We start from the raw sequence: 24,796 nt of genomic DNA, 5'->3' as shown, positions 1-24,796 counted from the left end.
TCAGCTTTAGTGATTTGACTAGTCTTTGAGTGTGTTTTCTCAACCGCTCAAATACATCGAAGATGCTTTCTGATTACATCCTAAGATTATTCAGACTGAGACATCAAAATTACTTCATCACCATGAACAAATACTGCCATCCTTAGGTGAAAATGGGGTTCTGCATAGTGCCTCTCTCTCTAGACACTGAGATACTTGTAAACATACTTGAGTCATGAACGTCTAATTTTAATGTATTAAAATTAGAGATGTGTAATTTATTGCATTTGCACTGAACCTGACCTGATCAAATTCAGGCAAGTGAAAATTACTGTCAAGCCAACTCCCGCCTAGTCGCAAGGTGCTAGTAATTGTGCCAATCATTTCGAGCACTACAGAAGAAGACGTCATTTTCAAGATGGCGACGGCCTGTAGAACTGCATTTGCGGGGGTAAATGTTTTTCAATCCTCGTTTTGTGCACCTGAACAGGTATGTCGTTGAATTATTGTTAATGTTTTTGTCCAGGGTGAGATGTCTGTGTTATTGTGACTTTCAATTATGGACTTTATAGCCTGAAAGAGAAGCAAGAGACAGGAGTTGCTAGCATGTTAACGAAAGGCTAACGTTAGCTCTCTTCCATCGCACGACAACAACTAACGTTAGCGAGTTGCCTCTGCGGATTTCAATTTATCCTTTCCTAGAAAATGTGTTTGTTCCCCCAAATGTGTTAAGTGACTGACTGGCTTCAATCTACTTTAGTAACTCACCAAAGTAAAGATCCCAGTAAGCTAAATGAAAATACGTGTTTTCCAGACGTTGACATCCCGTACATTTCAGGTGCTGAATGAAAGGTTAGAATATGTATTGTCCGTACGTCGAAAATACGTCTTATACAGATGTCATGCGTATTTTCCAGAAGTTTAAATCAGTTTTATTTTAATGAACGAATGTAAAGTAAAAATGTCTCTTCTAGATATTTAAAATATGTAACTACCTAATTTACAGACATTGAAAATATGTAATTTTCGGTTATGATTCTATGGCCAAATGTAAACTGCTATACACTGAGTGTACTAAATATTAGGAACACCTGCTCTTTCCATGACATACTAACCAGATGAACCCAGGTGAAAGCTATGATTCCATAATGTCACTTGTTAAATCTGCTTCAGAGTAGATGAAGGGGAGGAAACCGGTTAAAGTGGGATTTTTAAGCCCTGAGAAAATAGACATGGATTGTGTATGTGTGCCATGGGAAAAACAAAATTTAAGTGCCTTTTTCATGGGGTATCAATCAAATGTATTTATAAAGCCCTTTTTACATCAGCCGATGTCACAAAGTGTTATACAGAAACCCAGCCTAAAACCCCAAACAGCAAGCAATGCAGTGGCTAGGAAAAACTCTCCAGAAAGGCAGGAACCTCTGAAGAAACCTAGAGAGGAACCAGGCTCTGAGGGTTGGCCAGTCCTCTTCTGGCTGTGCTGGGTGGAGATAACAGTACATAGCCAAGATGTTCATAGATGACCAGCAGGGTCAAATAATAATATTCACAGTGGTTGTAGAGGGTGCAACAGGTCAGCACCTCAGGAGTAAATGTCAGTTGGCTTTTCATAGCCAATCATTCAGAGACAGCAGGTGCGGTAGAGAGTCGAAAACAGCAGGTCCGGGACAAGGTAGCATGTCCGGTGAACAGGTCAGGGTTCCATAGCCGCAGGCAGAACGGTATGGTAGTAGGTGCCAGGCACACCGGTTTGTCTGTCAAGAACTGCAACTCTTCTGGGATTTACACGCTCAACAGTTTTCCATGTGTATCAAGAATGGTCCACCACACAACTGTGGGAAGCATTGGAGTAAATATGGGCCAGCATCCTTGTGGAACGCTTTCATGCCCCTACAAATTGAGGCTGTTCTGTTGGCCAAGGGGTGCAACTCAATATTAGGAAGGTGTACATTCTCAATTACACTACCGTTCAAAAGTTGGGGTCACTTAGAAATGTCCTTGTTTTTAAAATAACATCAAATTGATCAGAAATACAGTGTAGACATTGTTAATGTTGTAAATTACTATTGTAGCTGGAAACGGCAGATTTTTTAAAATGGAATATCTACATAGGCGTACAGAGACCCATTGTCAGCAACCATCACTCCTGTGTTCCAATGGCACGTTGTGTTAGCCTTTTAAAAATGATACTTGGATTAGCTAATTGATCAATTGAAAACTGGCCTTAGACTAGTTGAGTATCTGGAGCATCAGCATTTGTGGGTTCGATTACAGGCTCAAAATGGCCAGAAACAAAACTTTCTTCTGAAACTTGTCAGTCTATTCTGAGAAATGAAGGCTATTCCATGCGAGAAATTGCTAAGAAACTGAAGATCTCATTCAACGCTGTATACTACTCCCTTCACAGAATAGCGCAAACTGGCCCTAACAAGAATAGAAAGAGGAGTGGGCCCTGATGCACAACTGAGCAAGAGGACAAGTACATTAGTGTCTAGTTTTAGAAACAGATGCCTCACAAGTCCTCAACTAGCAGCTTCATTAAATAGTTCCCCCAAAACACCATTCTCAACGTCAACAGTGAAGAGGCGACTCTGGGATGCTAGCCTTTTTAAAATGATTAACTTGGATCAGCTAACACAACGCGCCATTGGAACACAGGAGTGATGGTGCTGATAATGGGCCTATGTAGATGTTACATTTAAAAATCAATCTGCAATAGTCATTTACAAAATGAACGTCTACACTATTTCTGATCAATTTGATGTTATTTTAATGGACGAAATTTGCTTTTCTTTCAAGAACAAGGATTTCTTAGTGGCCCCAAACTTTTGAACGGTAGTATATATCATAATTGTTCATTCCTCTTAGTAGGAATGATGAGCCAGCTGTAGATTGCAACAAAATATTTATTGTGCCCATCTATCACATGCACTTATGTTACATTTTTCAAACGCTTTAAAACTGGCAGCGATTATGTTCAAAGTAGTTCAATATACAGAATCAACTTCAATAGCATTCTGAGTAATAGGGCTGGGAATTGCCAGGGACCTTACGATACTATATTATCACGATACTTAAGTGCCGACACGATATGTATTGCGATTCTATATTTAGGCGTATTGCGATTCGAAAAATACTGAAGCTTTGGTGCAGGTACAGCCAACTAGCACAAAAATAACATAATGATATTGTCAAAACGGTATATATCGTCAAATAATATCCCAATATGTAACTATTGATTTAAAAATATATATTTAGATTTTTTTTCTTCTTACAAATGAGTAACGGTTACAGAAGCTTTTTATTTGCTATGACTGTGATATGTTGTTGTTTATTTAACTTTGTTGAATGCACTGGCGGTAAATCACTCTGGATAAGAGCGTCTGCTGAATGACCAAAATGTTTGGCTCTGCCCCCAAACACATTTGTTCGGTGTGGACCAGATCCAAGTCTGAACGATTCATAGACGTCTAGGCTATGTTTCACAGGTTTGAACGTTACGGCACAGTTTAGTACAGTAGAACATAGAAGATGCTGACAAACTCCCAGCCAGACATGAAACAAGTGGTCAAAGACAAGACCAGAGGGGACTCCATCCTAGATCTGATCATTACAAATATGAAGAATCTCTATAACACCCTCGCTGTACATGCTCCTCTCAGATCCAGTGATAACAAATGTCTGCTGTTCTCCCCAAACACATCAGGAGGGAGAAGCGAGGTGCACCGGAAAAAAGGACGTCTGGTAACCCAGAACAGAAAGTACTGACTGGTCTGCCATATGAGGCTGAGAGCATTGATGCAAAAATGGAGATGTTCAACTCCTGCATTCAAACTGCACTTGATGTATGCATGCCAAATAAGAAAACAACAATGGACAAGCCCTGGATGACTGAACGTATAAAGGCCGCCATCAGGAAAAGACAGATTTTCAACAGATGGGGTAAAACAATGAAATGGAGAAAAATACAGAAACACAGTGCAAACGCTTATCAAAGAAGCAACGACGAACTACTACATAACTGAAATCCAGGACCTAAAGAAGAAAAGCCCTAAGGAATGGTGGGACTACATTAACAAAGGACTGGGACAAAAGAGAACATCAGTAGGGAGAATACAGGTTGTTTTTAATGCCTTCTTTGCTGAGGCATGGACAAGCACCTCTTGCCATCTCCCCCTGCCCATGCCTACAAGGCAGGTTGAGCTGTGCAGCATTGGCCAGAAAGCAAGCTCTGACCAGACTCGCCCCATGTAAAGAGTGTGGTTCTGGTGTCATTCCAGCCTGGCTACTGAAAGAGCATGCAGAAGATCTAGCCTCTGTCATCACACACATGTGTTAAAGTTTGTGTTATTGAATAATAACATAAATTGCTAAAGCAAATCAGGGGGAGAAAAATGTGTTTATTCAGAGAGGACAAATCAAGATGTTATGCTGCGAGTCAGATGTTCAGTCTCCCTGTCCTCAGCTTTTCCCCCAGAACAAAGGACAGGATGCCACTTATAACCCCCCACCCTTGCCTGGGGCTGACCAATCAGAAGTCCTTGCAGGAAAACTTGGCCAATGGCCAAATAACAAGTATCCCACTCCAGACTCATTGTACAGACCAATGAAAACGTGGCCCACGTCGCTCTGAGTTCATGACTGACATCCCACAGATGTTGAACTGAAAACCAACTCCTATTGATCGTTAATCCTCTAGTTTTTAGTCCTCTCATCCTCTCAAACTCTCATCCTCTGCATTGTGTATTTATCTTAAATGTTCTTGTACATGGATAATAACACCTACAGCAGGGACTGTTCCTGCTGCCTGGAAGATTGTCAATGTGTGTCCCATACCTAAAGTGTACCTAAATGAGAACAAATGAAAGCTAGTGGTTCCTTTTAACATGAGTCTTCAATATTCCCAGATAAGATTTAGGTTGTAGTTATTATAGGACTATTTCTCTCTCTACCATTTGTATTTCATATACCTTTTTACTATTTGATGTTCTTATAGGCACTATAGTATTGCCTGCCTAATCTCGGGAGTTGATAGGCTTGAAGTCATCAACGGCGCTATGCTTCAAGCATTGCGAAGTGCTGCTGGCAAATGCAGGAAAGTGCTGTTTACTTATGAATACTTACGAGCCTGCTGCTGCCTACCACCGCTAAGACTGCTCTATCAAATCATAGACTTATTTATAATATAATAAACGCACAGAAATACGAGCCTTTGTTCATTAATATGGTCAAATCCGGAATCTCTCATTTCGAAAAAACAAAACGTTTATTCTTTCAGTGAAATACGGAACCGTTCCGTATTTTATCGAATGGGAGGCATCCATAAGTCTAAATATTGCTGTTACATTGCACAATCTTCAATGTTATGTCATAATTATGTAAAAATCTGGCAGATTAATTACGGTCTTTGTTAGGAAGAAATGGTCTTCACACAGTTCGCAACGAGCCAGGCGCCCCAAACTGCTGCATATACCCTGGCTCTGCTTGCACAGAACGCAAGAGAAGTGACACAATTTCCCTAGTTAATATTGCCTGCTAAAATGTCTTTTAACTAAATATGCAGGTTTAAAAAATATATACTTGTGTATTGATTTTAAGAAAGGCATTGATGTTTATGGTAAGGTACATTGGTGCAACGACAGTGCTTTTTTTCGTGAATGCGCTTGTTAAATCATCACCCGTTTGGTGAAGTAGGCTGTGATTCGATGATAAATTAACAGGCACCACATTGATTATTTGCAACGCAGGACAAGCTAGATAAACGAGTAATATCATCAACCATGTGTAGTTAACTAGTGATTATGTTAAGATTGTTTTTTATAAGATAAGTTTAATGCTAGCAACTTACCTTGGCTCCTTGCTGCACTTGCGTAACAGGTGGTCAGCCTGCCACGCAGTCTCCTCGTGGAGTGCAATGTAATCGGCGTCCAAAAATACCGATTGTTATGAAAACTTGAAATCGGCCCTAATTAATCAGCCATGCCAATTAATCGGTCGACCTCTACTCTGGACACGGGATATTCAGACGATGTAGGGCTGTCCCGAGCCATACCATTAACCAGCATCAAAGAGGAATTTCCATGGGCTTGGAGGCAAAACAGCTGGAAGAGTGGACCACATCCAACAACATGCTCCTGAATGGGACAAAGTCTATGGAAATTCAGATATGTTTTTCTAGAGCCCATCCACAACCTGCACCACTGATCATAGGAGGACAGAAAGTACCATTGGTAACAGCTAAGTATCTTGGTTTTCATCTAGCCTCTAACCTCAGTGGTGACACACATGGGGAGTAGTCAGTGAGGAAGGCCTCATAACACCTGCACTTTTTGACTGTTCTTGCCAGAAATGGCCTACCCACTGAAGATCTGGTCTATACTACATTGGTGAGGCCTTGTCTGGAATACGGTGGAGTGCTGTTAGTTGGATGCAGTAAAAAGCAGCAGGCCCAACAAGACAGGGTGCAGTTGAGGGTCTTGAGGATCATCTCCAGAGGTTGAGCAGTCCAACCACAGCTCCCCTCACTGCAGAGCAGCCGAGAGCAGGCTGCAGTGCATCTGGTGAAGGACATGCACACTCTTGACCATCCACTGAATGAACTGCTCCCTCCAAAAAGAGGTAACTCCACCACCAGGCTCCTGAGAAACAGCCACGAACTGCCCTGTATAACTGTCTGTACGAACCGCCACTCTACCCACTGCTATCAGACTGTTTAATAACTTTAGCTCTTAAATGGTTCTCCCAAAAATTATATATTTTTTAATCACCTTTTAATATTTAAATTTCCATCATAAATGTCCTGTTTCAATTGTTCAATATTCTATTTATATCACATTATATATTTTAAATAAGTGTATAGCAATTAGTAGAAATGTAAATTCGAGCATTTCTTCAGTTTTATGTGAGCAAGAATAAACTCAAACCCAGTACAGTACGGTGTGGTACAGGACAGAGTACATTACAGTATATGGTACAGTAGTTTAATGTATTAGAGCATAGTGGAGTTAAATTCAGTAGAGTACATTAGAATAAAGTAGAGTACAATACAGTATACTATACCGGTGTTCCCTCTGGAAGAATTTGTAGCGGTTTTGGGGGCCCGTGGTATTTTTTTCATCTATAATCACTGAGAAACTCAGATCTAGTGACTTTAAAAGGACAGTCTACTCAAAATGTATGAAAGTAATGCTGACACCATCTAAAATATAATTTCCTCCTCCAGAGATGAGCTCAATAACATATTGGTAAAATTATTTATTTATATTATTTCAACATGTTGGACCATGCAAATAGTCTATGCATGGTCCATATTATCAGGAATATTATTAGCAATAAGCATTATCACCTGTAGCCCAACTGATGCAGCATAGTGGCTATAAATAAATAGGCTGAAGAATGGGGTTGCCAATCTGCATTTACCCTATTGGGTTAATCATTAGCTAGATCCCAAAAGTAGGCAAATATTTGTATCTAATTAGCATCTACTGTACGTACAGTCACTGACGTCGTCCCCACAGTGACTGTACGTTCATACACCAACCAGAAGCCATGTATTACAGGCAACATTCGCACTAAGCTAAAAGGGTAGAGCTGCCGCTTTCAAGGAACGGGACTCTAACCCGGAGGCTTATAAGAAATTCCGCTATGCCCTTCGACGAACCATCAAACAAGCAAAGCATAAATACAGGACTAAGATCGAATCATACTACACTGGCTCTGATGCTTGTCGGATGTGGCAGGGCTTGAAAACTATCAGACAACAAAGGGAAGCACAGCCGAGAGCTGCCCAGTGACACGAGCCTACCAGACGAGCTAAATAACTTCTATGCTCGCTTCGAGGCAAGTAACACTGAAACATGCATGAGAACATCAGCAGTTCTGGATGACTGTGTGATCATGCTCTCTGCAGCCGATGTAAGACCTTTTAAACATATCAACATTCACAAGGCCGCAGGGCCAGACGGATTACCAGGACGTGTACTGCGAGCATGCGCTGACCAACTGGCAAGTGTCTTCACTGACATTTTCAACCTCTCCCTGTCCGAGTCTGTAATACCAACATGTTTTAAGCAGACCACCATAGTCCCTGTGCCCATGAACACTAAGGTTACCTGCCTAAATGACTACCGACCCAGAGCACTCACGTCTGTAGCCATCTCTATTGCACTCCACACTGCCCTTTCAAACCAAGACAAAAGGAACACCCATGTGAGAACACTATTCATTGACTACAGCTCCGCGTTCAACACCATATTGCCCTCAAAGCTCATCGCTAAGCTAAGGACCCTGGGACTAAACACTTCCCTCTGCAACTGGATCCTGGACTTCCTGACGGGCTGCCCCCAGGTGGTAAGGGTCGGTAACAACACATCCGCCATGCTGATCCTCAATACAGGGGCCCCTCAGGAGTGCGTGCTCAGTCCCCTCCTGTACTCCCTGTTCACGCATGACTGCACGGCCAGGCATGACTCCAACACCATTAAGTTTGCCGACGACACAAGTGGTAGGCCTGATCACCGACAACGATGAGGGAGGTCAGAGACCTGGCCGTATGGTGCCAGGACAACAACCTCTCCCTCAATGTGATCAAGACAAAGGAGATGATTGTGGACTACAGGAAAACAAGGACCGAGCACTCCCCCATTCTCATCTACGGGGCTGTAGTGGAGCATGTTGAGAGCTTCAAGTTCCTTGGCGTCCACATCACCAACAAACGAACATGGTCCAAGCACACCAAGACAGTCGTGAAGAGGTTACGACAAAACCTATTCCCCATCAGGAGACTGAAAAGATTTGGCATGGGTCCTCAGATCCTCAAAAGCTTCCACAGCTGCACCATCGAGAGTATCCTGATGGGTTGCATCAAATCAAAATCAAATTTATTTATATAGCCTTTCTTACATCAGCTGATATCTCAAAGTGCTGTACAGAAACCCAGCCTAAAGCCCCAAACAGCAAGCAATGCAGGTGTAGAAGCACGGTGGCTAGGAAAAACTCCCTAGAAAGGCCGAAACCTAGGAAGAAACCTAGAGAGGAACCAGGCTATGAGGGGTGGCCAGTCCTCTTCTGGCTGTGCCGGGTGGAGATTATAACAGAACATGGCCAAGATGTTCATAAATGACCAGCATGGTCAAATAATAATAATCACAGTAGTTGTCGAGGGTGCAGCAAGTCAGCACCTCAGGAGTAAATGTCAGTTGGCTTTTCATAGCCGATCAATAAGAGTATCTCTACCGCTCCTGCGGTCTCTAGAGAGTTGAAAACAGCAGGTCTGGGACAGGTAGCACGTCCGGTGAACAGGTCAGGGTTCCATAGCCGCAGGCAGAACAGTTGAAACTGGAGCAGCAGCACGGCCAGGTGGACTGGGGACAGCAAGGAGTCATCATGCCAGGTAGTCCTGAGGCATGGTCCTAGGGCTCAGGTCCTCCGAAAGAGAGAAAGACACCGGATAAGACAGGAGAAGTACTCCAGATATAACAAACTGACCCTAGCCCCCCGACACATAAACTACTGCAGCATAAATACTGGAGGCTGAGACAGGAGGGGTCAGGAGACACTGTGGCCCCATCCGATGATACCCCCGGACAGGGCCAAACAGGAAGGATATAACCCCACCCACTTTACCAAAGCACAGCCCCCACACCACTAGAGGGATATCTTCAACCACCAACTTACCATCCTGAGACAAGGCCGAGTATAGCCCACAAAGATCTCCGCCACGGCACAACTCAAGGGGGGGCGCCAACCCAGACAGGAAGATCACGTCAGTGACTCAACCCCCTCAAGTGACGCACCCCTCCTAGGGACGGCATGAAAGAGCACCAGTAAGCCAGTGACTCAGCCCCTGTAATAGGGTTAGAGGCAGATTCAACAGAAGATCTCTTTGTTTCTTGGGACCTAGAACAAGCATCTCTGTTTTGTCCGAGTTTAAAAGTAGAACGTTTTCAGCCATCCACTTATGTCTGAAACACAGGCTTCTAGCGAGGGCAATTCTGGGGCTTCACCATGTTTCATTGAAATGTACAGCTGTGTGTCATCCGCATAGCAGTGAGTTAACATTATGTTTTCGAATGACATCCCCAAGAGGTAAAATATATAGTGAAAACAATAGTGGTCCTAAAACGGAACCTTGAGAAACACCGAAATGTACAGTTGATTTGTCAGAGGACAAACCATTCAGAGACAAACTGATATCTTTCCGACAGATAAGATCTAAACCAGGCCAGAACTTGTCCGTGTAGACCAATTTGGGTTTCCAATCTCTCCAAAGGAATGTGGTGATCGATGGTATCAAAGGCAGCACTAAGGTCTAGGAGCACGAGGACAGATGCAGAGTCTCGGTCTGACGCCATTAAAAGGTAATTTACCACCTTCACAAGTGCAGTCTCAGTGCTATGATGGGGTCTAAAACCAGAATGAAGCGTTTCGTATACATTGTTTGTCTTCAGGAAGACAGTGAGTTGCTGCGCAACAGCTTTTCCAAAAAATGTTGAGAGGAATGGAAGATTCGATATAGGCCGATAGTTTTTTTTATATTTTCTGGGTCAAGGTTGGGCTTTTTCAAGAGGCTTTATTACTGCCACGTTTAGTGAGTTTGGTACACATCCGGTAGATAGAGCCGTTTAATATGTTCAACATAGGAGGGCCAAGCACAGGAAGCAGCTCTTTCAGTAGTTTAGTTGGAATAGGGTCCAGTATGCAGCTTGAAGGTTTAGAGGCCATGATTATTTTCATCATTGTGTCAAGAGATATAGTACTAAAACACTTGAGTCTCTCTTGATCCTAGGTCCTGGCAGAGTTGTGCAGACTCAGGACAGCTGAGCTTTGGAGGAATACGCAGATTTAAAGAGTCCTGCCTAATATGACAACTGCTCGGCCTCTGACCGCAAGGCACTACAGAGGGTAGTGCGTAAGGCCCAGTACATCACCGGGGCCAAGCTTCCTGCTTTCCAGGACCTCTATACCAGGCGGTGTCAGAGGAAGGCCCTAAAAATTGTCAGACTCCAGCCACACTAGTCATAGACTGTGCTCTCTGCAACCGCATGGCAAACGGTACCGAAGCACAAAGTCTAGGTCCAAGAGGCTTCTCAACAGCTTCTACCCCCAAGCCATAAGACTCCTGAACATCTAATCAAATGCCTACCCAGACTAATTGCCCCCCCCCCCCCCCCTCTCTTTTACGCTGCTGCTACTCTCTTTTATCTATGCATAGTCACTTTAATAACTCTACCTACATGTACATATTTCCTCAATTACCTTGACACTGGTGCCCCTGCACATTGACGCTGTACAGGTACCCCTGTATATAGCTTCGCTATTGTTATTTTACTGCTTTAATTATTTGTTACTTTTATTTCTTATTTTCTTTTGGTATTTTTCTTAACTGCATTGTTGGTTAAGGGCTTTTAAGTAAGCATTTCACTGTAAAGTCTACACCTTATGTATTTGGCGCGTGTGACAAATAAAATTTGATTTGAAGAATTATGTCCCAAACAACATGCATTAACAGTGCCTTCAAAAAGTATTCATACCGCTTGACTAATTCCCCATTTTGTGTTACAGCCGGAATTCAAAATGTATTAAATGTTGTTTTTTTTCAGGCAATACCCCATAACGACAAAGTGAAAACATGTTTTTAGACTTTTAGCAAATTCATGACAAGTTTTGTATGCAGAGAAATTAAATGTGGACTGTTCTAGCATTTAAAGTGTGCCTCCACAGAAATATTGTTTCATGTAATTCTTTATTTTTATTTTTATGACTGCAGCGGAAACACTGCACTACTTTTTATTTCTTCCAAAACCAAGCATTTGCTTGGTAACAGCAGAGCATCCCCTCCTGGATCAAGAGCCTTGCTGGCTAATATTTGTTTTGTGCGTGCAACAAACTGTCAGTAGCGATTTTGAGCTACTTGTAGAGTTTAGGTCAGAAACTGTACAAAATGTTCACAATGCACTCGTTAGTGTTGTCTGTAAGGCTTCCTTAGTACTTTTTGCTAGCATTCTGGTAAGTGCATTTTTTGGGGGGGGCTTAGTTTGAATATTAGTACTTTTGAAATAAATACCTGCAGTCAACTTGTGCACTAGGTAATAAAGCAGATCGCGTTCATCATTTCGCCTGTTTAAATAATCTTTCTTTATGAAGCTTACCGGTACTAGTTAGCCCAAAACAGCGGTTTGAGCCAGTCACGTGTTTGTTTACAAAGGAGCACAACAAGATATATGTGTGCTTCGTAAGGGGAGTCACTCCTGCAGCACAACTTAAGTGAGGTGATGAAGTTACACTTGTATGAAATTCACTGTTTGCTAGCTATAAATCCTATAACTATTAAGTTAACTATCCAAATAAATCATTTCCAGCTGGGTTTTGTTAACTTGCTAATGTCAGATAAGTGTCTAATGTTATCTTGCAAGATCAAGCTTCTTGGTAACAGCAACAGAGATAATCCCCTCCTTGATTTAGATCCCTGCTGCCTAATATTTGTTTTGTGTGTACTGCAAACTGCATTTTGACATAGTTGCATAACCTTATGAGCTGGGTTGTGTCCTAGTAGTAAATGTTTGCATGTGCTCGTTAGCATTTACCTAGCATCCGCTATAACTTCCTTTAAACTTGTTAGCATTTTGTCATCATTCTGGTAATTTACATTTTTGAGGCTTTATTTACATTTGGGCAAAAAATGGCACCCCATGTGAGCACGGAAATAACATATCCACGGATGGCACAGGCACGGTATGAAGGTGGATATCTGGTTAACGCCCAATCCTACTGTGTACTGTGCTCTACTGTGCTGGCCAGACTTGTGAAACATAGACGTCTATGATAGACGTCTATGTTTGAGCTAAATCGAGGCCGGTCCAGACCAAATCTGAACTTCTATGTTTGGCCCAAATATAGGCCGGATGTTTGTGGAAATTCAAATTAAGGCCGGACCGGACCAAATTATGAACCAAATATAGATGTCTATGATTGGTTCAGATTTGGTCCAGACCGGAGCAAAAATCAACATCCAAAGGTGCTTCAACAAAGTACTTAGTAAAGGGTCTGAATACTTATGTAAATATGATATTCCATTTTCTTTATAAATTATCAAAAGTTTCAAAACTATTTTTACTTTGTCATTATGGGGTATTGTGTGTGGATTGAGGGGGGGGGGGGACGATTTAATTCATTTTAGAATAAGGCTGTAACATAACAAAATGTGTGAAGTCAAGAGGTCTGAATACTTTCCAAAGTCACTATATACACACTACATGACCAAAGGTATGAACATCTTACTCCAAAATCATCGGCATTAATATGTAGTTCAGGCCAATCAAGTTCTTCCACACCTATCTCGACAAACCATTTCTGTATGGAGCTCACTTTGTGCACGGGGGCATTGTCATCCTGAAACAGGAAAGGGCCTTCCTGAACCTGTTGCCACAAAGTTGAAGCACAGAATTGTCTACAATGTCATTGTATGCTGTAGCGTTAAGATTTCCCTTGACTGTAACTAATGGTCCTAGCCCGAACAATGAAAAACAGCCCCAGACCATTATTCCTCCTCCACCAAACTTTACAGTTGGCACTATGCATTGGGACAAGTAGCATTTTCCTGGCATCCGCCAAACCCAGATTTGTCCGTCGGACTGCCAGATGATGACGCGTAATTCATCACTCTAGAGAATGCGTTTCCACTGCTCCAGGGTACAATAGCGGCGAGCTTTACACCACTCCAGCCGACGCTTGACATTGCAATTGGTGATCTTAGGCTTGTGTGAGGTTGCTCGGCCATGGAAACCCATTTCATGAAGCTCCCGACAAACAGTTATTGTGCTGACGTTGCTTCCAGAGGCCGTTTGGAACTCTATAGTGAATGTTGCAACCGAGGACAGATTATTTTAACCTGCTTCAGAACTCGGTGGTCCCATTCTGTGAGCATGTGTGGCCTACCACTTCGCAGCTGAGCTGTTGTTGCTCCTTGACATTTCCACTTCACAATAAGAGCACTTACAGTTGACCGGGACAGCTCTAGCAGGGCAGAAATGTGACGAACTGACTTATTGGAAAGGTGGCACCCTATGACAGTCATTGAGCTCTTCAGTATGGCCATTCTACTGCCAATGTCTGTCTATGGATATTGCATGGCTGTGTGCTCGATTTTTTTTTTTAATATACACCTGTCAGCAACAGGTGTGGCTGAAATAGCCAAATCCACTTATTTGAGTTTTCCTCTCTGTCCACAGATATTACAATGATAACAATTTAAGGAACAACTGTAAAGTCTCAGTAAGCTAAGATTCTTATTTGTTGTCATATTTTGAATTGAATGTTGTTCATAATTGTTTAGGGGAGATATCTGGATCCACCTCAGTTGTCTTTTTTATAGATCTTCTATCATTGCCTTGCCAAACAGTAGTAATGTTATGCAGCAATACCACTGCAAACCTCTGAAAAACCTAACCCCTCATCCAAGATGTGGGAGGCAGAAACCGCTGAACTATGGGATTCGTAGACAGGTCAAAGTTCTGTGGGTGCGCTACGGTTGCCATGAAGGCCTGTCTGGATCCACCACACGCTGGATAATGGGGCTCTCGTAAAGCTAGGTGGACCAATCATCCATTTAGTGAATACTACCGATTTACAGATACATTCATGAAGAAACAACTGCGTAAAGGACCTATGCTTCCCAAAGAGCGAAAGGGTTTAACCTCTAGAGGAAGTGTGTGCCGTGCCCCCCCCCCCCCCGCGGGACGGTTGAGCTAAAGTGCACTAATGTGATTAGCATGAGGTTGAAAGTAACGAGAACATTTTCCAGGACCGACACATCTGATATGGACAGAAAGCTTAGATCTACAAGAATTTAACTGTACTGTCTAATTTACAGTGAAAGAATATCATGCTATTGTTTGAGAAGAGTTTACAGTTATTAACTCGAACATGTATTAATAAACCAATTAGGCACATTTGGGCAGACTTAATACAACATTTTGAACAGAAATGCAATGGTTCATTGGATTAGTCTAACACTTTGAACATACACTGCTTCTATCTAGTGGCCAAAATCTAAATTGTGCCTAAACTGGAATAATACATTGTGGCCTTGCATTTCAAAGATGAAAACAAAATAAATGCTTTTTTCCCCTTTGTATTATCTTTTACCAGATCTAATGTGTTATATTCTCCTACATTTCACATTTCCACAAATGTTAGTGTTTCCTTTCAATTGGTATCATAAATATTCATATCCTTGCTTCAGGTCCTGAGCTACAGGCAGTTAGATTTGGGTATGTCATTTTTAGCTAAATATTTTTTTTTTAAAGGGTCCGATCCTTAAGAGGTACCCTTGCAAATGTCCATTCTCTGTATCCCTAATAATTGTGGATAATGAATTATTTGCATCATCGTTTTAAAGGAATTGTATCTCACAATCGGTTAGTTTCACTTGCCCTCTTCTGAGTGACTTGTTTGTGTATAACCAACAGCTGGGCTAATGCTGGAGAAGTTAAATGGTTTGATTTGAAATCAGGAGAACCCATTTATCCTTGTTGATATGTCTCTAGCATTGGACTATTCTGTCCAAAAAGTTTAACAGATTACATGAATACGTGATTATTGCAGCTCAATGAGTAACTTTTGTTGACAATTTCGATAAACAAAACACGTTTTATAAGGATGGGATCCACCCAAATAATTTGCTTTCCTCTATGCTTTCACAGCATTATAAGGCTGTGTTGAGACAATGACTTATCAATGACCCAAGCCCAACTTGACTAATCCCTACCATTTTGACGCAGTTGTCATAATGCTTCCACAAATGTACATTACACCAGGGGCGTTGGTAGACACAATGTAAGTAACTTCATTTATTTCCCTCTAACTTCCCTGTATTCCTCTGCTGATCCTACAGCTATTGTATGCAGTAATCAAGTGCCTGTGAACCAGATTTATACTGTTAGTACTGAGGCGGTGTGCCCTAGGAGGAATCCCACTGTGTGCAGCTCACCCTGCACTAACATAAATAACATGAGCATATCTCATAGTAACATTTGACATTCATATTCTATCTCTGAAACTCACTTAGATAATACCTTTGATAAAGTGGTAGCAATACAAGGTTATAACATTTACAGAAAATATAGAAATGGTAGTGTTGCTGTTTTTATTCAGAACCACATTCCTGTAAAGATTAGAGAATCTCATGTTAAATACTGTTGAAGTAATACGGCTACAGGTTCATCTGCCTCACCTAAAGCCCATTCTGGTGGGCAGCTGCTATAGACCAAGTGCTAACAGTCAGTATCTGGATAACGTGTGAAATGCTTGATAATGTGATATCAACAGAGGCATATTTTCAGGGTGATTGTAAATATTAACTGGCTTTCATCAAGCTGCCCACTCAAGAAAAAACTTCAAACTCTAACCAAACTGCAACCTTGTTCAGGTTATCAGTCAACCTACCAGGGTAGTTACAAACAGCACAGGAATGAAATCAACAACATGTATTGATCATATCTTTACTAACGCTACAGAAATTAGCTTGAAAGCAGTATCCAGATCCATCGGATGTGGTGATCACAAAGTAGCCATATCTAGGAAAACCAAAGTTCTGGGCCTAATATAGTGCATTTTGTAGTGATTCCAATGTTGATGTAAAGAAATGTTGATGTTCTGTGGTGTGTAATGAGGAGCAAACAAACACTGCACTTGACACATTTATGAAATTGTTTATTCCAGTTACTAATAAGCATGTACCTATTTAAGAAAATGACTGTACAAACTGTTAAATCCACATGGATTGATGAGGAATTGAAAAAATGTTATGGTTGAGGGATGAGGCAAAAGGTATTGTGAATAAGTCTGGCTGCACAACCGATTGGCCAACTGTTGCAAATTTAGTAAACTTAGGCATGACATGGAAGCAACAAACGCTGACACTACACATCCAAGTATATCTGACCAAATTATGAAAGACAAGCATTGTACTTTTGAATTCCATAAAGTGTGGAAGAGGACGAGCCACCGGGGTCAGACAACTTGGATGGGAAATTACTATGGATAATAGAGGACGATATTGCCACTCCTATTTGACATATTTTCAATTTAAACCTACTAGAAATTGTGCGCCCCCAGGCTTGGAGGGAAGCAAGTCATGCCGCTATCAAAGAATAGTAAAGCCCCCTTTACTGGCTCAAATAGCCGACCAGCCTGTTACCAAACCTTAGTAAACTTGAGAGAAAAAATTTGACCAGATACAATGCTATTTTACAGTAAACAAACTTTCAACATGATTATAGGGAAGTACATTCAACATGCACAGCACTTACACAAATGACTAATGATTGGCTAAGAGAAATTGATCAAATGTTGTGGGGGCTGTTTGACTTCAGTGCGGCTTTTGACATTATCCATCATAGTCTGCTGCTGAAAAAAACGTATGTGTTATGGCTTTACACCCCCTGCTATATTATGGCTACAGAGGGTGTTCTTTAATGGAAGCCTCAACATAATCCAGGTAGAATCAGGAATTCCCCAGGACAGCTGTCTAGGCCCATTACTTTTTTCAACCTTTACTAATGACATGCCACTGGCTTTGAGTATGACTGCAACACTTAACAAAGAGCTGCAGTTAGTTTCAGAGTGGGTAGCAAGGAATAAGTTAGTCCTAAATATTTCTAAAAGCATTGCATTTTGGACACATCATTCACTAAACTCTAAACCCCAACTAAATCTTGTAATAATGTGGAAATTAAGCAAGTTGATGTGACTAAACTGCTTGGAATATCTTTGGATTGTAAATTGTCATGGTCAAAACATATTGATACAAGAGTAGCTAAGATGGGGAGAAGTCTGTCCATAATAAAGTGCTGTTAAGAAGGTAGAGCAGCACTTATCAACCAAGCAGATCCTACAGGCCCTAGTTTTGTCGCACCTGGTCGAGTGTTCAAGTGCCACAAAAATGGGTTTAGGAAAATTGCAATTGACTCAGAACAGGGCAACACGGCTTGCCCTTGGATGTACACAGAAAGATAATATGAATCATATGCATGTCAATCTCTCCTTGCTCAAAGTGGAGGAGAGTGACTTCATCACTACTTGTATTTATGAGAGGTATTGACATGTTGAATGCACCGAGCTGTCTGTTTGAACTACTGCCTCACAGCTCTGACACCCATGCATACACCACAAGACATTCCACAAGAAATCTATTCACAGTCCCCAAGTCCAGTACAGACTATGGGAGGGACACAGTACTACATAGAGCCATGACTACATGGAACTCTATTCCACATCAAGTTACTGATGCAAACAGTAAAATTAGATTTTAAAAACACATAAAAATACACCTTATGGAACAGCGGGGACTGTGAAGCAACACATAGGCACAGACACATGCATACACGATAACGTACACACAGATTTTCTACTGTAGATGTGGTCGTGGTGGAGTAGGGGCCTGAGGGCACGCAATGTGTTGTCAAATTTGTGATGTTTTTAAAATTGTGTAAACACCTTAATTTTGCTGGAATACAAATTTTGCTAAATACAAATGAACTACTTAGTGAATATGGAGGACGTTGTTTACTCATGCTTGTTCACTTCATTTTACAGGGGTGCCCAGGATTTCAAGCCGGGGATGTGCTGCGATCCAAAATCCAGAAAGTGGACGTAACTGGTGTGTTTGGAATGGCGTGCAGGCACAAGCATCCGCTGAAGTTCCTGAACCTGAAGAGATGAGAGAAGTTTGTGGATGGTTGGATGCTTCAGATGTATAGCTGATGTATTTTATTTATGTATGACATTGGCTATGATGACTGATGTTGAACTGTCATTTCAGGCTTGCAAATGCTGTGTTCCTACTGGGGACCTGAAAGCAATGCAGGGACCAAACATCACAACGTTTCTTCACTATGACATTGCTTTCCAGCTGAAGCCTCATTTACAGGAAAAATTGATAGGTCAATCTATGTCAGGTATAACAATACATTAATGTATTGAATATTTAACCACCAGCCTGTAGTAAGAGATTCATGAATTACATGATACGGTTTTATGAATGGCTTGAAACTGATTGCTTCATACCTGCTTTGTAATCATAAGTAATGTTTTACACAAATTCACAAAAGACCTGCTCCTACACTAAATTATTTTTCCATTTAGAAAAACAGTCCCGATCTGATTGTGGACCCCACATTTGCAGTGCCAGCCTTTCAACCCTATGCTCATAATGCTAACTGTCAGGTAATGAATAAAACATTTTCTTTATAATTTAGTCTGTTAAACACCACTTCTTTGTAGTTGCAGACAGTTACCCAAACAGTGTTAAGAAACAGCTAGTTGTAATTTGTCCTAGTCCCTTAATTAATTATCTTCTCCCATTGTAATTATGGCTTCTGATTTTACTTTAAATGTCAGGTCACTGATGGTACCAGGTATGTGACTGGTTGTGCGCTTGCTGAGACAGAACAGATGGAGAGGTTGTTGTTCTACCTTGGAAAATTTGAAAGACCACAAAAGAGATGACACCATCTCATCGTGTTGACACCCTCACCGATGCCCTCTATTACATGGTCTGGGAGAAGCAAGGTATCAATGTATAACAGGAAATCAGTTAAGTATTGCGATGACACATTGTTCAGGATTCTTTTAATATAATTTTGCGAAGATGCTGATCTATTTGAAACAATCTATGAAATGTATGTTCACCTTCATGTGTTATAGCAACGGCAATACAACTCTGTCAGCAGAAGGAGGAAACTGAGGCAAAGGAGGAGTTGTTGTGGCACTAGACAGCATTCCAGGTTAGATTCCATGCGTTTTGCTCATCATTTTTGTTTATATGTAATGATCCTTTTCTGCTTATTCAATCAGATGAATTGGAAGCAGGGCTTCAGTAGCTGGAGGCAAGGCTTTCTCCTACAGAGCTCCTCTTTATGGAATGGTTTGCCGGTGTGAGAGAATCAGACTGTCTCAACCTTCAAATATAGACTGAAGACTTCTCTTCTGTCAGTCCTATGATTGAGTGTAGTCTGGTCCATTTGTGGGAAGGTGAACAGCAAGGTACTAGCCCTCACAACCCACCCCACCCATAAACCTTGACTTCTTAAAACATGAAAGCCATCTGATCCTAGAGTCTTGAAGTGTTTACACCCTTTATAGCCATTATGGTCTTTACCTGGCCTTGCTGGTCATCTATGAATGTTTCCTGTTCTGATTATTCATCAGTCTGACAAGCATGCACACCATGAACCGCTTGTATTGTGCTTCTACCTCTGCATTCCTTGCTCTTTGGGGTTTTAGGCTGGATTTCTGTAAAGCACTTTGATGCTGTTTCACAACTGCTGATGTAAAAAGGGCTGTGGTTTCACTGACAATTCAATATTTTAGTCAAACTCCCAACATTTTCCATAAGACATGTTTGTCTAGTTTGTGGGCATTGCACATGTAGAAGTCAGCGCAAAACTGGCACTGTGGTTTTATTTTGTTCTGCAATAGATTTAATTAGGCCTGTGATTATGTCGTAGGCAGCACACTGTCGGACGTGGAAGTTTGGACCCGTAAGATAAAGGAAACCCTCACAGACAAGAGGACGTTGTCCCTTACCTGGCAGGAGAGAGACGTGGAAACTCTGGCAGAGCAACATCGAGTCGCGTAAGTAGTTACATCTCTGACCAAAGGTTTTATCCCATCTCTAAACAGCCCTTTGTCTGGCTTAGCCCTACCAGTCATGACTGACACGTTCGTATACCCTACTGTGTATCCTGGTCCCACAATCCACTAGATCTGCATAGCTACTCCCTGTTACTTTATACTCTTATCATCACCACCTGCTGCCACGTTCCACTACATATCCCAAAGACTGAATGCCCCCCTCACCTGCTTAATCCATTCAACATTAAGTCTTCTGACCGGATTGAATGCTGGTCTCAACACTGCAGCAATTTTGGAAAGTCTGCAGACTAGGCTGGTCCTGAAGTGCTCTTTCTATTGTGGCCTGGTCTGAAAGTATGCAGGTACTGCAGCCAATTCAGTCTTGTTGAACACTGCATCACTCCCTGGCATATCACTGCTGTTGTTATCTAATTGTCATTCACACAGGTGTTTTGAACTATATGAAAGATTTCTCATGACCATTTCTTTCAATTGTTTTTCAGATGCACAAACTATTGCTGTGCAGCTCTCCAGAAAAGTCAGGTGGACATCGGAGAGAGTAAAAAAGCAGATCAACTCCTACAATGGAGGGAACAAGTCACCTCAATTCCCCCTAAGACTGGAGTACATGGATGTTCTCCAGCAAGACCATCCAGTCTGGTCCCAGGTGTCCAAACGTTTGGGGGATAGTCTGCTCTGGGCCATGCAGCGTGCAGTGATGCTGCACAAGGTCCTAAACGATATCATAACCGCCATCGATAAAAGACTGTACTGTGCAGCCAACTTCATCGACCTGGCCAAGGCTTATGACTCTGTCAATCACCGTATTTTTATCGTCAACAGCCTTGGTTTCACTAATGACTGCCTCGCCTGGTTCACTAGCTACTTCACAGATCGATTTGACACACTGAACTCTGAGGGACTGTTGTCCGGACCTCTGGCAGTCTATGGGGGTGCCAGAGGGTTAAATTCTCAGGGCGACTCTTTTCTCTGTATATATCAACGATGTCGCTCTTGCTGCGGGTGATTCTTTGATCCACCTCTACGCAGACGACACCATTCTGTATACATCTGGCCCTTCTTTGGACACTTAACAAACCTCCAAAACAAGCTTCAATGCCATACAACACTCCTTCCGTGGCCTCCAACTGCTCTTAAATGCTAGTAAAACGAACACCCACCCGACCGACTAGCATCACTACTCTGGACGGTTCTGACTTAGGTATTTATAGTTGTCCACATATTCAGAGTGTCTGGCTAGACTGTAAACGCTCCTTCCAGACTCCTATTAAGCATCTCCAATCAAAAATGAAATCTAAAACTGGCTTCCTATTTTGCAACAAAGCCTCCTTCACTCATGCGGCCAAACATACCCTCGTAAAACTGACCTTCCAACCGATCCTCGACTTCGGCGATGTCATTTACAAAATAGCCTCCAACACTACTCAGCAAACTGGATGTAGTCTATCACAGTGCCATCCGTTTTGTCACCAAAGCCCCATATACTACCCACCACTGCGACCTGTATGCTCTCGTTGGCTAGTCCTTGCTACATATTCGTTGCCAAACCCACTGGCTCCAGGTCATCTATAAGTCTTTGCTAGGTAAAGCTCCGCCTTATCTCAGCTCACTGGTCACCATAGCAACACCCACCCGTAGCACGCGCTCGAGCAGGTATATTTCACTGGTCATCCCCAAAGCCAACACCTCCTTTGGCCGCCTTTCCTTCCAGTTCTCTGCTGCCAATGACTGGAAGGAATTGCAAAAAATCACTGAAGTTGGAGACTTATATCTCCCTCATATCTACACAGCCCATCTGTACACAGCCCATCTGTAAATAGCCCATCCAACCAACTACCTACCTCATCCCTATATTTGTTTTTGTTTTTCTGCTCTCTTGCACACCAGTATTTCTACTTGCACATCCTCATCTGCACATATATCACTCCAGTGTAAATTGCTAAATTGTAATTACTTTGCCACTATTTGGCTTATTTATTGCCTTACCTCCTTACTTCTATTGTGTTATTGACTATGTTTGTTTATCCTATGTGTAACTGTGTTTTTGTTGCACTGCTTTGCTTTATCTTGACCAGGTCACAGTTGTAAATGAGAACTTGTTCTCAACTGGCCTATCTGGTTAAATAAAGGTGAAAAAATAAATAAAATTTGCCTTATGGCAGCTAAGGACAGGCACCTTATACAGGCAGACCTACACAGAAACTACAGAGAAAGTGTGTATGTTGGGGTCGGGGGGGTGTAGGAGCTTGTGTGATCAGACGCACGTGTGGGGATTGGCTGTCATTTCCTTTAAAGCCCTGTGTTTTGTGGTGTTCGATGCTTGGAGTTGAGTAGAGAATGTCTCTGGGGGGATTGGGCCCTTATGCAAGTGTCCATGTCTTAGGTGTTTGCTGTGAGCACACTGGACCAGTGTCTGCAGGACGAAGAGTCTTAGTGGTGAATTCAAGTGAGGAAGTGGGCGGCTGTGCTGACGACGAACTGGGGCTGTGGGGAGCAGAGGACCGAGAGAGGCATTGGTACAACGCACATCTAGGAGCTTTAGCTCAGCCAACTGAGGGATGTGATTCTTCCTGTGTACACCTTACACTACTCTTTCTCTCTGGGCCATTTTGCCACACTACTGGAAGCCACTATTGTCGGCAGGTTTCCCTGCCGTCTGTCTCCCTCAGCTTCGGAGATGGGGCCATCGGTGATATAGCCAAGCCAGAGACTCAGACCATGCGCGCTCCAGGACAGGGAGTTGTGCAGATCTGGGTATCACCAGACAGATGTTTATATTTCAATTTTTGTGAGGATCTGGTTCTGCCACCCTCTGTTGTCTTTCCCCCTCCCTATTTCGTCCCATAGCAGTAGAAAGTAATTTTAGAGGGGTTGGCAGAGTAGAGCAGGGCCAAGGGTGGGTCCCATATTGTGTGCCGCACCAGAGTGAGATTGTAGTGCCTTTCACCATATTGTTTGCAGTGCCATATCAGAGTATTTCGCAGTGTGTCACTTTTGCATGCTTGATATTTACCTGAGGGAGTAAGGGGGAGGGTCTATTTTGTGGACACAGTCTTGGAAATCGCACAGTCTGCTGTGGGAGGTGGGGAAACGGGGTCCAATCCATTTTAACCCATGAATTGAAACTAAAACTTACCTTGAGCATACTTACCTGTCCTGGTCTTCTGTGTTGGGGTTGTGTGCTAGAGAACATTAAATCCTTTGGGTGCAGTTAAAAGGGATTCACACTAAACTGTTACATGTCTGGAGTTGCTAGGGCAACTGGGCCTGCCTGCTCAGAGAAGATAGGGAGGAGCAGATGGACCAGAATGGAGAGGAGAAAAAACGGAAGGAAATCAAGCTGCAGTGGCGTCTGTCCAGATAACTCATCCAAAGGGCTTTGACTTCTCGAACACAATATTAATTTAGCTACTTACTTAGATAACTAGCAAGTTGAACTTAGGGGTCGCCCTAACGCAGAATTCTTAGTTTTTCCACGCAGGAAAAAATATAAAGAGCATAAGAAACATCTTGCTGCGTTTTGTAAATGCAGATATAAATCTAAATGTACAGCAACCGAGTACACAACATTGCACCAGAAAATGTGAAGGTCACTTTACAGAGAGATAGGGCTATGCTTTTGTCGTGTTACAATGATAAATGTTTCAATCCCCTTTCATCTCTTCATCAACACTGCCCAAGTTTAAATTTGTATAATGTGTCTTCATTGTTTCCTATTACAAGTATTTCGTTTTACTTGTAAAATATTTGGATGGGAAGAACCATCAAATGACTATCAACAATTTTGATGAGATGAAGCACAGCATCAACAAGGCCTGGTCTGAATCCCAAGACAAGAAAGCCAAAGGAGATGGAGACATGGGCAATATGGACATGTTTTGAACCTGATCCACACCCTAAAAACCTTCCAGTCCTTCCTTAGTTTTTTATTTTCGTACATTGATGACTTTGCATTCCATTGCCCTCTTAAAAGTCCTTGAACTGACTGAAAATGAAAGTTTGCAGAGATGTTCCTTCCTGTTCAAATCATTCCAAAAAGTAATAACTGTTAAAAGTCTAACTTTATTAGGTAGATCAAAGTATATTTGTGAAAATGTCAAATTGTTGCACTCATGTACATATACATTTCAGAATAAAATGTCAAAGTTATCCACTCTAA

General features: G+C 42.1%; 1 long non-coding RNA gene across 8 annotated transcripts; it reads left to right on the top strand.

Moving 5' to 3' along the window:
• The first annotated feature begins 365 nt into the window (after positions 1-365).
• LOC139550793 (uncharacterized) lies at positions 366-24,796 on the top strand. 8 transcript variants are annotated; one of them, XR_011670131.1, is made up of 9 exons: positions 366-469; positions 18,577-18,718; positions 18,803-18,938; positions 19,126-19,206; positions 19,381-19,575; positions 19,687-19,766; positions 19,837-20,025; positions 20,490-20,616; positions 21,120-24,796. It is a non-coding gene; the product is annotated as an uncharacterized lncRNA (long non-coding RNA). The 8 variants fall into 8 exon arrangements; XR_011670130.1 differs by having other exon boundaries at positions 19,381-19,551; positions 19,687-20,025; XR_011670133.1 differs by lacking the exon at positions 19,687-19,766.

This window comes from Salvelinus alpinus, chromosome 23 (genome assembly GCF_045679555.1).
Source record: "Salvelinus alpinus chromosome 23, SLU_Salpinus.1, whole genome shotgun sequence".
Taxonomy (NCBI): Eukaryota; Metazoa; Chordata; class Actinopteri; order Salmoniformes; family Salmonidae; genus Salvelinus; species Salvelinus alpinus.
The sequence above is the reverse complement of the archived record's forward strand: the minus strand, read 5'-3'. Positions and strand labels throughout refer to the sequence as shown.